Below are 13,247 nucleotides of genomic sequence, written 5' to 3'. Positions count from 1 at the left end.
TCTCTAGCTGAGCAAATGTCATCTCCACCAGGAAGCTGCAAAAGGATGGCGAGAGACTGCACTGAAGTGTCTGTGAGGCTGAGTTCCAAGGAAAAAAAAATCTATAAATACAAATATGCTGCAATATGGGAGTGCCTGATTCAAGGGTAAATCTATGAATGCATCTCTCTTTAGAAGATTCAGAAGCACAATTTACATGCTCTATACACTAAATGGAAATGATTATAAGTAATGTGTCTTAATAACATAAACTTAATAATATTAATTCATAGATTTCCCTATGATAGACTCTTGTAAGAAATTAATTGTGGAACTAAACCAAATATAATTAGCTACCTTTGTACTCGATGAAAATGGCTACCTACCACCAGCAGGATAAGTCTGCTGAGTTTAGCTGTTAATTGGAATTGGTTCACACTAACCCTTCCATACCTTTATTAAAGTTATCAATATCTTTCTGAGCAGAGGCCCAGGCCAATTCAAAATAAAATTGTGTGTCTGTGTGTATTGGGATAAATGTAGATACATACCTGAAAGACTAATATTAAATCACCAGAAATTTATTTTACTATGTGGGAACACACACACACACACACACACAATTACCAACTACTACTATTGTTATTTTATGTTATGTTATTTTAAAAACAAGCAAGCATGAAGGCCGGAGTATTAAAATAAAAACAGCCAATTCAGTTGACTACATTAAATAGGACTAACTTAGTCTCTGTGAAAAACAAAATTGAAAAATAGGCAAATCAAAAAATAAAAGCAAAAACATAATTAAATTTAGCCTGTGCTATCTTTGTTTTTGTTTTCACTTCATCCCCAGCAGGGGTAAACTCTATCACAGACTGGCACAGTTCCATGAGCTGCCATATGGAAACAACTGATTGAGAGTTTGGGCGGATCCCAACTATTAATATAAGAAATGGGCTAGGGACTAGAATTCTGAATCGGGTCCTTTCACGAAGCTTTGTTCCAAATGTGAACCTTCCCTCTGACTAGACAATGCCCTCTTTATCACAGGATTTTGACAAGGTTTCTAACCATTAAAAAAAGATCTAGGTGTAACTTGGATTCTCTGGTCTGCTGAATATTCAGTGAGGGATGGTTCAAAAACAAACAAACAATAGGATGCTCAATGGGATGTGAAAATCTGATTGATCCAAAAAAATTGTTAGCATATTAAAAAAATGAAGCTACTCCTCTTGTATCTTGGAAGAGCTAGTCAGTAATGGTAAGTCTTTGAAAATTATACTCTTTACTCCAAATTCTACTGAAATAATTTGATGTTAAACCAGCTGATCACTTATTATATTGCATTAGGTATTTAGACTTTCTGTATGGTTTTGACTATCTGCTTTCCATTAGTTGCTTTTTTTTGACTTTATATTTGATCATTGTGACTTATGCCAGATTCCTATTGTTCCCTTGACCCTGTGATCAGGATATTAGCAAATAATAGTTGTCTTTTTTATAACCTTGTGGCTTGCATCCTGGCATATTATCATGCCAAATGGTTCACAGTCTTTCTAGCTTCCTTTACCATGTAGATTTGTGGTACTTACACATAATTCTTTCTGGCTTATTTCTTATGCTGGGACAATTCCGACATCTCTTCCACTTGACATTATTTTCCCATATCTTTCAGTGTTCTCACTTATTTGTTATCCAGCAAGATATAAATGTTGTTCTCAACCGAAAATTCAATTCAACTTGGAGCTACTATTGCAAGGCACTGTGTTAGGCTCTGTGGAGAATTCAGAGTTGAGTGTGGCTCAATTTTTGCCTCTAAGGAATTTATGGTTGAGTAGATGGTAAGGATAAATAATCATCCCAATGTCTACTAAGAGCTGGACCAAAAATATCTACTAAAAGCTAGTTTCCCAGAGGAGAAATATGAGGAAGAAGAGAGTGTATCTAGATAAGTGACTAGAAAAAGGTTTAGAGAGGAGTGGGTATTTGAATTGGATCTTGAAGGTGTATAGGATTTTGATAGGCAGGGATGAAGAGAGTTGAAATGATTCCTGATGTTGGGGCCAGTGTGAAGAAAGCAGGAGAGACTCTATCTTGAAGCCTGTTCTCCATCTTAAAGACAGGATGTGAACTGGGCCTGAACCCTGACCAAAAGTAAGAAAACTGTTGCTAGTGAAAACCAGGTCTTGTGGAGACTTCCCTCCCTAAGGATGGCAAACAGATTGTAGTTGAGGTCAGGCTGCCCCTGTTAGATTAACCATGGAGACATCCCCCAGCTTGTTAAGCATTGTTCCCTCCACCTTTAACCTTAATTGTTTATTCTCCTAGCACCTGCTTGTTGTAAAACTCAATCATATGCAACAAAGAGGTTGCTAACATGTAACCAGTCAAGTAGTGGGGGGTATAAAACTGGGCCTCTCAGAAACATCAGGGTCCTTGTTGGGGCCTGATTCCCCTTGGACCTGCTGGTGTAGTAAACTGTACTCGATTGTCTTACGTGTCCTCCGAGGCGTGCTTTTCGACTTTGGATTCCACAACACTGATGATTGCTCACACAGAATTTGGAGTCTATGGCAAAGGTAAATAAATAAAAAATGCTACCAATTTAAAGGCTATGTTGATTTAAACTCAGCAAATTATAATTGGCTTAACATAAGTATTTTCATCCTGTTAAGAGTAGTGAGTTAATAAATTAATTTATAAAAACACGTGGGAAAAAAAACACGTGGAGTTAATTGGGTTTACATCTGTTGGCTATGCAATCTATGGCAGGTTACTTAGCAGATCTATGGCTCAGTTCCCTTACCTGTTAAAACTGAAATAATGGTTAAAACAGTGTCTGGCATGTCATAACATTAGAAGTTACAACACACCCTCTGTGTGTGTGCTCAGTTGTGTCTGACTCTGTGATCCTGTGGACTGTAGCCTGCTCCTCTGTCCATGAAATTTTCCAGGCAAGAATACTGGAGTGGGTTGCCATTTTCTCCTCCTGGGGATCTTGCCAATCCAGGGACTGAACCCGCTTCTCTTGCGTCTCCTGCATTGACGGGTGGATTCTTTACCACTAGCACCACCTGGAAAGCCCAAGCACACAATAAATTGTTGCTATTATTTTTTCCGAAACAGAGTCGGTTTATGGAGTGAGATTGTTTCTTGAAGACTCTCTGCACTTACGGAGGTCCCATGGGCCAGTCGTTGAAGGGATGGAAACCCATTCCAGTACTCTTGCCTGGAGAATCCCATGGACGGAGGAGCCTGGTGGGCTGCAGTCCATGGGGTCTCTAAGAGTCGGACATGACTGAGCGACTTCACTTTCACTTTTCACTTTCATGCATTGGAGAAGGAAATGGCAACCCACTCCAGTGTTCTTGCCTGGAGAATCCCAGGGACGGGGGAGCCTGGTGGGCCGCCCTCTATGGGGTCGCACAGAGTCGGACACGACTGAAGCGACTTAGCAGTAGCAGCAACATGGGCCAATTTGCAGACTCACCACTGAAATTCCAGATCTGAGCTCTCTGCCTGTAGCCATGATCTGGAAGTCTGATACTGGGTAGAGCTTAGGCTTGAAAGGTTACCAGGAAAAAGGAACACATGTGTATTCCAAATCATATGTAGCTGGCAGAGAGGTTTGAAGCTTACTGAGCGTCACTTTGCTTGAAGTAGACAATTTTCCAGATTTAGTTACAGGATGCTCAGAGCTGCTGACACCTTTGTGAGCACAGGTGTGAGGCATTTAGGCATGGATGTGTGAGATTTTTTTTTTTTTTCAGCTGATACAAAGAAAGTCTGATTGCTTTGCTTTGGTGCCTAACAATAGGCAGAGCAGCTGTGGGCTCACGCCAGGATTACTGGGAGGGAACGTGTTTTCCTCCTGGGGTGGGGGGAGGTTTTAAATCTGGGAAGTTGCTTTGTGAAAGAGGGGCTGGAAGAAGCTGCTGCTGCAGGCTTCCCGGCTTTAGGAAGACCAGGTTTGTCAAACTTACTTAAAAGGTCAACTACATTTATTTATTTTTTAGGGTACAAAAGCATTCCTAAAAATTGAAGGTGCTTCCTGAGTGTGTTTATGCTTTGTTAACATATAATAATAGACTGTTGACAGAGAGGAGTCAAAATGAAAGCCTTTGCAGCTATGGGTCTTTGAAGATCCATGTGACTTGAGAGTCAGGGTTAGTATAAAAGTCAGATTCATTTAATTTATAATCCCTGTTTGTTTACCACTTATATTTGTTACTTTGTCCAGGCTCGTACTACTCACCCCATGACAGGCTGATAAATCAAGAGACAGGATGTTGGGGCAGGAATAGCAACTTTGGGAAAGCCAGCAAAGGAGAAGGTGGTGGGCTAAAGAATCATCCTGCCCGGGTTTTGACATTAGTTTCTTTTGTGCTACCAAGAGTTCGGTGGGTGCGGGCTAGAGGCAAGGTCAAAAGACAATAAGTCTTACAAATGTTTTGATGCTGGCCAGGCCCCAAGGGGATTTGTTACATTGTTCGTCTAGCACCTGCTGGAACTTGGGCCTGCTTGAGATGTTGCCTTGAACTAAACAAATGTATTTTATGCTCCAGAGTAGGAGGTCAGGTTCACCGAAATGGTATATCTTTTAAGCTAAAGGCCACATCCCTTTAGTGCTTAACTTGCCTGCCTGTTAGTAAAAGCCAGTTTTGAGTGTCCGCCGCACAGTGAGGCCGAATTGAAATGCCAGAATTTGGAGCAGAGAAAGGTTTATTGCAGGGCCAAACCAGGAGAGTAGATGGTTTGTATGCAAAACCTCCAAAACTCTTGGGTGGTTTGGGGCAGGGGACAAGTTTTTATAGGCAAAATTTGGGGTGAGGGCCGCAAGGTGTGTGGCTTTCTTCTGACTAATAGGTGATGAGGTAACAGGGTGGAAGTCCACGAATCTGGTGCACAGCCTGGAGTTACTGTGTCCACCTGAGTGGACGCCTTTAGTTCCTGCAGAAAAACTCAAAGATACTGTTTTGTATATCCTTTCCAGAGAAATGGGGAACTTGTCCTATGGCTGCAGTTTTGTTTCTTGACTGCTCCTCCTTTGTTTCTGCATCCCCACCCTTCCGTGATGAGCAGCTGTTTGAATCTGCCCTTTGGAACTCAGGGAAGGTCTAGGAGGCTGAATGAAACTATTACCTACAAATGAAAAACGGGGGACCCAGAAAGGCTTTTGTACCCAGAAGGGCCCTACAGGGCCCTGCTCAGTTTCATGCCTGCTTGACCTAATACAACTAAGCAAAAGCAATTGAATACAAAGGCTAAAGTAAAAGAACCTGATCACTTATGGAGTTGGGTTTGTTCTTCCAGATCACATATCAAGCTTCTGCGATGGACCAGGCATTGTAATAGGCACTCGAGAAACAAGGATATTCCCAGTCCTCAAGGATCTTCCCTTCTGGTTTGCAAGGAAATGGTGAGTCCAGTAATAGATGTATGGAGTAGCAAATGGCAGCAAAGGTGGAGTGACTGGGGATTGTGTTTACTTCATTTCTGATCTCATGCCTCTCCCAGTGCCTGCTTGATAAATAGAGGTGAAAAGATTTTTAAATTTACAATAGTAAGAGGGAGATTTTACACAAATCTGCTGGAGTCCAGAGTGTGCATAAGGTCCAGCCCCTGAAGCGAGTCATAGCAGCTATAGAGTCTTTTCTGCTCCGAGGTCTCACCTCTTTGATGAATGAGCTCGGAGTCTTTTCTTTGGATGCTGCTGACTCTCTTCTTGTCATTTCCTTACATTGTGAGGGTCTGTGCTCAGCTGAGGTCTCTTAAGATCCATCTCACAGGTTATTTGAGCCTGGCTGCACTAAACAGATGAGGCAGCTCTCGGATTCTCTCATCTTCATGGCTGCCACTTCTACTTAGGACCAGAAGCGCTCACTGCTTTTCTGAAGAAATGCACAAAGTCAGGAGGGCAGCCACACTTGGCCCTAATCTGCTCAGAAATTGAAGGTGGTATGTGTGTGTGTGTGTGTGTGTGTGTGTGTGTGTGTGTATATATATATATATATATGAGTCAGTGAGGTATGAGGAAGAAATGACAACACATGTAGAGATGCAGTTAGCCAAGGCACTAGTTTTGAGAAATCCATCTTCTTGGCTGGTTGGATCAGTTTCCGTTAGTAGTAAAATGGAATCCTTGAACTAGTTTGACAGGTTGAAATATTGAGAAACCTTCTTTCTCTTTTAATTCCAGTTCAGAAGGAACATTGCTCAGCTCACTTTCTGTGATATATAAACCAACCCCTGGCAAAATTACGAAGTCAGCAAAGTTGGTCTTTGGTAGTTCCTCATCTTCACTCCCTTCCTGGCCTATTTCCTCCTCCTTATCCCCATGATGGTTTGTTCCTTCTTTTTTCCTTCCCACCTAGATTCCCAGAGCCCACAACCTTTCTTCTGTCCTATCTATAAAATCCTGTCCTATGAGAGCATGGAGAACTGCTCCTTCATAAAGGATGAATGACTGATGGCATCCCCAAGAGCCACTACATAGAAGGGGACTCGGTTGGTGGGGTAAATCTCTATATGAAATTTTTGGCACTTGGAAGTGGCTGGAGATAGGGGTGAGATGGGATGGAGGCGTTTTGTTTCCTTCCCGATGCTCCCCGAGTCTAATCTCAACAGGCAAGTGGACTTCTTGCTTAGTATAGTGATAAAGAGATCAGACTGACCTGGATTATACCCTGGATTCATTGTTTAATAGTTGTGTGGCTTTCAACAAGTTCTATAACATGTTTGTAACCAATCTGTGTCTCAATTTCCTCCTGAATGTGGGCAAAAATACCTGGCTCATAGGGTTATTTTATGGATTTGGGGATGTGGTAAGGCTCTTGGCATGGGTGTTATCCCATAGAGTGATCATTTAAGTATTTAGTATTCCAAATGCCACCCTATTTATGTCACTTCTCTGCTCAGAAGGCTTCCATGATTTCCTGCTGTTCTAGAGAACCAAGTCCTAAACCTTGGTGTTTTCAACTCTAAGATTGGACCAAAAAATAAAATATTCTTAAGAATGCTTTGGACAGTCTCTTTCTATCATCTTTGACTATGGAGTCAGACTTGATTGAAGGAGAGAGAGCTTTTCCTGGAGAGCAGTGACAGGTATATTCAGTTCAGTTCAGTTGCTCAGTCATGTTTGACTCTTTGCAACCCCGTGGACTGCAGCATGCCAGGCCTCCCTGTCCATCGCCAACTCCCAGAGTCTACCCAAACCCATGTGTATTGAGTTGGTGATGCCATCCAACCGTCTCATCCTCTGTCGTCCCCTTCTCCTCCCGCTTTCACTCTTTCCCAGCATCAGGGTCTTTTCAAATGAGTCAGCTCTTCACATTAGGTGGCCGAAGTACTTGAGTTTCAGCTTCAGCATCAGTCCTTCCAATGTGTATAAGCATAGGTAAAACCAGTCCTATTCTGTAGAAAAGCATGCAAAAATATGACTTAAGTCCTCTTCACTTTGGGCAGGGCTTGGATAGATCCCAGAAGCATGCAGGGCATGTTGGTTCTCCGTGAATGGGTAACAGGTTCTAGTCACAATTAAACTGATGCCGAAGAAAATAAACCACACAGCTCAGGCACAGAGACCTTGAACTATGACCCTATTGTCCTGGCTTTCGGTCTGGTGGATTTTGAGGCCACTTTTCCTCTACTGACTGGAGAAGGAAATGGCTATCCACTCCAGTATTCTTGCCTGGAGAATCCCATGGACAGAGGAGCCTGACGGCCTACAGTCCATGGGGTCGCAAAGATTCAGACACGACTGAGTGACTAACACTTTCTTTTCCTTTATTGAACCATGCTGTCTCCTGTTTTCTAGGGTCGGATAGATGTGGGGCTGAATAACAAAACTCCTTTTCAGCCATTAATAAATTAGTTGTAATTAATTTCTCAGAGGCACTTGCAATCCCATGTGTTACCCTAAGGAAAGGGGTCACTTAGACAGGAAAGTGTAGGTGAGAGACGGGAGATTCTACAGGGAGGTCAACAGCAGATGGTACTCGGCAATGGAAGGCAGCAGGAGGGCCCTGGGCAGCTGGAGAGCTGTGAAAAGAAGAGGAATGCCCCAAGCAAGTGTCCTCTGCCTTTCAGGTGTACTTCATTTGCCTTTGGGGGCAGGAAGGGGGGAATATATTGATGGCTGAGATTCACGGTTGACTTGAAATCTGCAGAGGACAGGTCACCTAATACTGACCTTCAGACACTGACTGATGTTGAATTTTGCATTCAAACAAGTTACTCTTTGCAGTTAAAATCTCCACAAATGAATCCTTTTTGTAAGCCGCACTGAACATGCTCATGAATCATCCTTATCTGTGGATTTACCCTTAAAGGGCTTAGAGGTGCAGTCGATCAAAAGTGGCTTAGATCCTCATCCTGCTTCTAGGATTGTCATTGATGAATGTATTTCGATGGTTGGAGTCCCCATCATGGCGCCTCCATAGAGCTTGGCCCAGACCCTAATTTTTAGCTGTGCTTGTCTTGTGCTCTGACACCTCACGAGTCTTGCTATTTCTAAATTTTATGCAATTTAGATTAAAAAAAATTAAAGATATTTCCAGGGAATAGAATAGTCACATTGGATGACTGAGGAAACGTTTCCTGATCGCCATGTACCCAGGAAACCAAATTGGTAGGGCAGCTTCAGTGTATTGTCAAGAACACTTACCAGTGGTGTGACCTTGGTCAAGTCACTTTCCCTTGAGTCTGGTTTCCCTTCCATGATACAGGGAAAGATTTCCCTACTTCATAGGATTGTGGTATTGATTAAATGAGAAGGTGTTTGAAAATAGATGATAATGTATGAATTGCAGAAGGAGCTCATCAAAGGAATAACAGCCTGGAAGAGGCAAAATAATATGCAAATATCATGTATTAATGTCAAGAGGTATTGCAATCCAGTGGTTTGCAGTGGTTCCCAACCTTCCTGGCACTGGGGACGGGTTTCATGGAAGACAATTTTTTTCATGGACCAGGGGAAGGGGGATGGTTTGGGGATGATTTAAACACATTACATTTATTGTGTACTTCTAATCTAATGCCACCTCTTATCTGACAGGAGGTACCAGTCCATGCCCAGAGGCTGGGGACCCCTGGACTACAGAATAAGCTCTGTAATCAAACAGCTTGACCTCACATGATGGTGTTACCATTTACTAGCTGTGTCATTTTGTATGTTAAACTCTCTGAGGCTCTGTTTCCTTACCTGTAAAATGGGATAATGGAACCCATTGCCATAGGGTAGTTATGAAGAGTAAGTTATTAATGAATGCTCAGTGCTTAGCACAGGAGCTAGCACATAGTCAGCTGCTATTATGAACAAAGTAGTGAAACAGTAACCAATTCCTTGCAGTGTGCAGCAATGATCTACTTCCATACAGTCACGTTTGATTATTAAATACCTTTGTTGTGAGGCAGGCAGGACAGACATTATCATCATTTTATGTGGGGGTTGATGAGCCCCTCAGGGATCCTCAGCAACAGTGAAAGGCCTTTGTTTTGGAACCCAGAGCTCTGGATTCCTTCTTAATGTCAAAGCCTCCTTCCTCTGCCTATGTTTGAAGGCTGACCTACCATATGGATTATCATCAAGTTATCAAATAAGCCACGGGCAAGGGCAAACGAGGCTTCGTCACTTTCTCTGGGTTGGGTAACACACCTGAATCAGAGCCCCCTCACTTTGGCTCCTATTACTAATAAGTATATTTCATCATGAACTAGATTGCAGCTTCTTTCTAATAGCATTTAAGAATGTTACTGTTTGTTGTGTTCTGTAAGCCTTTCCCACGCCTGTTTATTATGAAGCTATCTCTTTTTTTAACTTCTTTGTTAATCACAGCAGATATCTTTGTCATTTGGGGACTCACTCTGTATTAATGAGTATGGATTGGACTCCTCCTAATTGTTCTCTGAATACCTCCCAATTTTCAGGAGCGTAATTGATTTCAATCAACTTCTTTAGTACACTCTCTACACTGTTGAAGCCTGTAATTTTCAAGTTCAATATTTGTGTGCTCACACCCTCAGGAGTGCTTCAGTTATATCCTGTTTTAATCCTGGGATTCTAACCAGTCACCAACTTGAAGTATATTTATCATTAAACTCATTTATTGTTTAGTATGGCTGGGCCATGCTTTAAGGCATAACTCATATATGACCTCTAAATTTTTTGAAAAGCCAAATTACAAGAGCACTTTTAAATTTAAACTACAATCTACTTGGCTTTAGTGAAGAGTTTATTGAAATGTTTCCAATGCCTTTGCTGCTGCTGCAGCTAAGTTGCTTCAGTCGTGTCCAACTCTGTGCGACCCCATAGACGGCAGCCCACCAGGCTCCCCCGTCCCTGGGATTCTCCAGGCAAGAACACTGGAGTGGGGTGCCATTTCCCTCTCCAATGCATGAAAGTGAAAAGTGAAAGGGAAGTCGCTCAGTCGTGTCTGACTCTTAGTGACCCCATGGACTGCAGCCCACCAGGCTCCTCCGTCCATGGGATTTTCCAGGCAAGAACACTGGAGTGGGTTGCCTTTAGCTGTATAATAATCTGGGGTGAAGAAACTAAAGGTCACATGTTAGGTGTTTTCTGTGGACAATTAGTCAAAGAGGACACAACTCAGAAATAAGCTCATTGGGAAGACAATAATTCATTTACAGAAATCCAGTTTTAGTTTAACTTCTAGAAATGCAGATAATAAACAAATATATTTGGATACAGTTTCATATAATAGCTTTTCCTAGTTTTGAAAATTTTCCCCATCTGAAATTTTTTCCTTTTTCCCACCTCAAGTGCATGTTCAAAGATCTATGGTGATTTACTATTTTTCTATGTAATTTGGAACAGCTAATTTTACCCTACACTAGATACTCTATCATTAGTTCAGCCTCTAAGAGCTCAAAGCTTATCAGATATTTTTGGGAGGAATACCTAAATTGAGAATAGCTGCTTTCAACACTATATTTGTACTGCAGTTAACCTCATTGCGGAGAAGGCAATGGCACCCCATTCCAGCACTCTTGCCTGGAAAATCCCATGGACGGAGGAGCCTGGTGGGCCAAAGTCCATGGGGTCGATAAGAGTTGGACAAGACTCAGCGACTTCACTTTCACTTTTCACTTTCATGCATTGGAGAAGGAAATGGCAACCCACTCAAGTGTTCTTGCCTGGAGAGTCCCGGGGATGGGGGAGCCTCGTGGGCTGCCGTCTATGGGTTCGCACAGAGTCAGACACGACTGAAGTGACTTAGCAGCAGTAACCTCATTGAGAAATATCAATAACCTCAGATATGCAGATGACACCACGCTTATGGCAGAAAGTGAAGAGGAACTAAAAAGCCTCTTGAAAGTGAAAGTGGAGAGTGAAAAATTTGGCTTAAAGCTCAACATTCAGAAAATGAAGATCATGGCATCCGGTCCCATCACTTCATGGGAAATAGATGGAGAAACAATGGAAACAGTGTCAGACTTTATTTTTTGGGGCTCCAAAATCACTGCAGATGGTGACTGCAGCCATGAAATTAAAAGACGCTTGTTCCTTGGAAGAAAAGTTATGACCCACCTAGATAGCATATTCAAAAGCAGAGACAAAACTTTGCCAACAAAGGTCCGTCTAGTCAAGGCTTTGGTTTTTCCTGTGGTCATGTATGGATGTGAGAGTTGGACTGTGAAGAAGGCTGAGCGCCAAAGAATTGATGCTTTTGAACTGTGGTGTTGGAGAAGACTCTTGAGAGTCCCTTGGACTGCAAGGAGATCCAACCAGTCCATTCTGAAGGAGATCAGCCCTGGATTTCCTTGGAAGGAATGATGCTAAAGCTGAAACTCCAGTACTTGGGCCACCTCATGTGAAGAATTGACTCATTGGAAAAGACTCTGATGCTGGGAGGGATTGGAGGCAGGAGGAGAAGGGGACGACAGAGGATGAGATGGCTGGATGGCATCACTGGCTGGATGGCATCACTGACTCGATGGATGTGAGTCTGAGTGAACTCTGGGAATTGGTGATGGACAGGGAGGCCTGGCATGCTGTGATTCATGGGGTCGCAAAGACTCAGACACGACTGAGCGACTGAACTGAACTGACTAACCTCATTGAGGTTCTTACTGCCATTCTTCAGCTGGACTATTGCAAAAGCTTAACTGGTCTTCCTCTCATCTCCCCATGTCAAGTTATCACACACACTATTGCCAGAATAATCTCACCCAAACATTATGCTTTCCTTTGTTAGGTCTGCAATGGCTCCCTGTTACCCCTGGCCTGGAATGCCAGATCCCATAATCTGAATTTAAAATTTACCTTTCCAACTCTATTTGCTATTATGACGTCACATACCGTATGCTCCAGCCAGCCTAACTATTGTGATTCCTTGACAATAGGAATTGTCCATGCATATTCATACGTACCCCTGTGTCTACTTCGGCTGATCCTTCAATCTCCAATAATACTCTCTTCACCACCTTTCTCCATCTGCATTTTATACATCTGCATTTGTTAGGATAAACAGAGGGCCTCATCCCCTCCCCCATTTTGAAAAAAGTGACCATAGAGTAAAAAGGCTTTAAAAATTCAGAAGGTCACTTGTTTCTCACGTGAAAGTTCTGCTGTGTTTCAGAACGATAGTGGCTGTGCTTTGCATCTTCATTCCAGAATGTAGGCTTCTTTACAAGTTGTCAATTCAACAAGCTACTGCTCTAGCATTCCCTAAGATGTGATTCTCATTTGAATGGTCGAGGCTGCCCTGTTGGGGGCCAGAGTGAGGTACTCCGCCCGTGGCAAAGGTCATGAGGAAGGAGGCTCGACATACGCAAAGGCGGGATCGAGCCTCAGGAGTCCCCTTGGAAATCCTCGAGCATTTACCCCCATAACCAGAGCCTGCCTACTTTACTACTTTGTGCTCATCTACACCTCTGACTTTATGGGGGGCTGTCCCCCACCACCTCTTTTGGAGAAGGAGTTAACCTAGAGCTCCAGTTAATAAAAACTCCTGGGTGTGACAAGAGTGTTTTAACCTACAAACTCCTTTGAAGGTTCTCTAGCCTACCTGACAGGCTTGTCAGGCCACATGTGATTGCTCACAGCCTCCCAACCGTGAGAGGCACGAGATGCTTTAAACCTTCTAAAAACAGGTTCCTTAGAAAAGTTAGAAAACTATTAGTATAATGGGCTGATTAGAAACTGTATTGGTGAAGGGTTTTTCATTTGTTGAGCCAATGTTTGTTGCTAAGACTCCACATCCCCTGCCCTTACACACATTAATGAATGAATAGAAGAAATAAGTATT

General features: G+C 42.7%; 1 long non-coding RNA gene across 2 annotated transcripts in view; it reads left to right on the top strand.

Moving 5' to 3' along the window:
• The first annotated feature begins 2,373 nt into the window (after positions 1-2,373).
• Positions 2,374-13,247, top strand: part of LOC109555571 (uncharacterized) — a 144,743-nt gene continuing 133,869 nt past the window's right edge. Inside the window, exons 1-2 of one of the 2 annotated variants that reach the window (XR_002180290.2) lie at positions 2,374-2,558; positions 5,293-5,398. This is a non-coding gene — a long non-coding RNA (uncharacterized lncRNA). The remainder of the gene's footprint in view (positions 2,559-5,292; positions 5,399-13,247) is intronic. The other variant, XR_002180289.2, reaches the window with a different exon arrangement.

This window comes from Bos indicus, chromosome X (genome assembly GCF_029378745.1).
Source record: "Bos indicus isolate NIAB-ARS_2022 breed Sahiwal x Tharparkar chromosome X, NIAB-ARS_B.indTharparkar_mat_pri_1.0, whole genome shotgun sequence".
Classification (NCBI taxonomy): Eukaryota; Metazoa; Chordata; class Mammalia; order Artiodactyla; family Bovidae; genus Bos; species Bos indicus.
The sequence above is the reverse complement of the archived record's forward strand: the minus strand, read 5'-3'. Positions and strand labels throughout refer to the sequence as shown.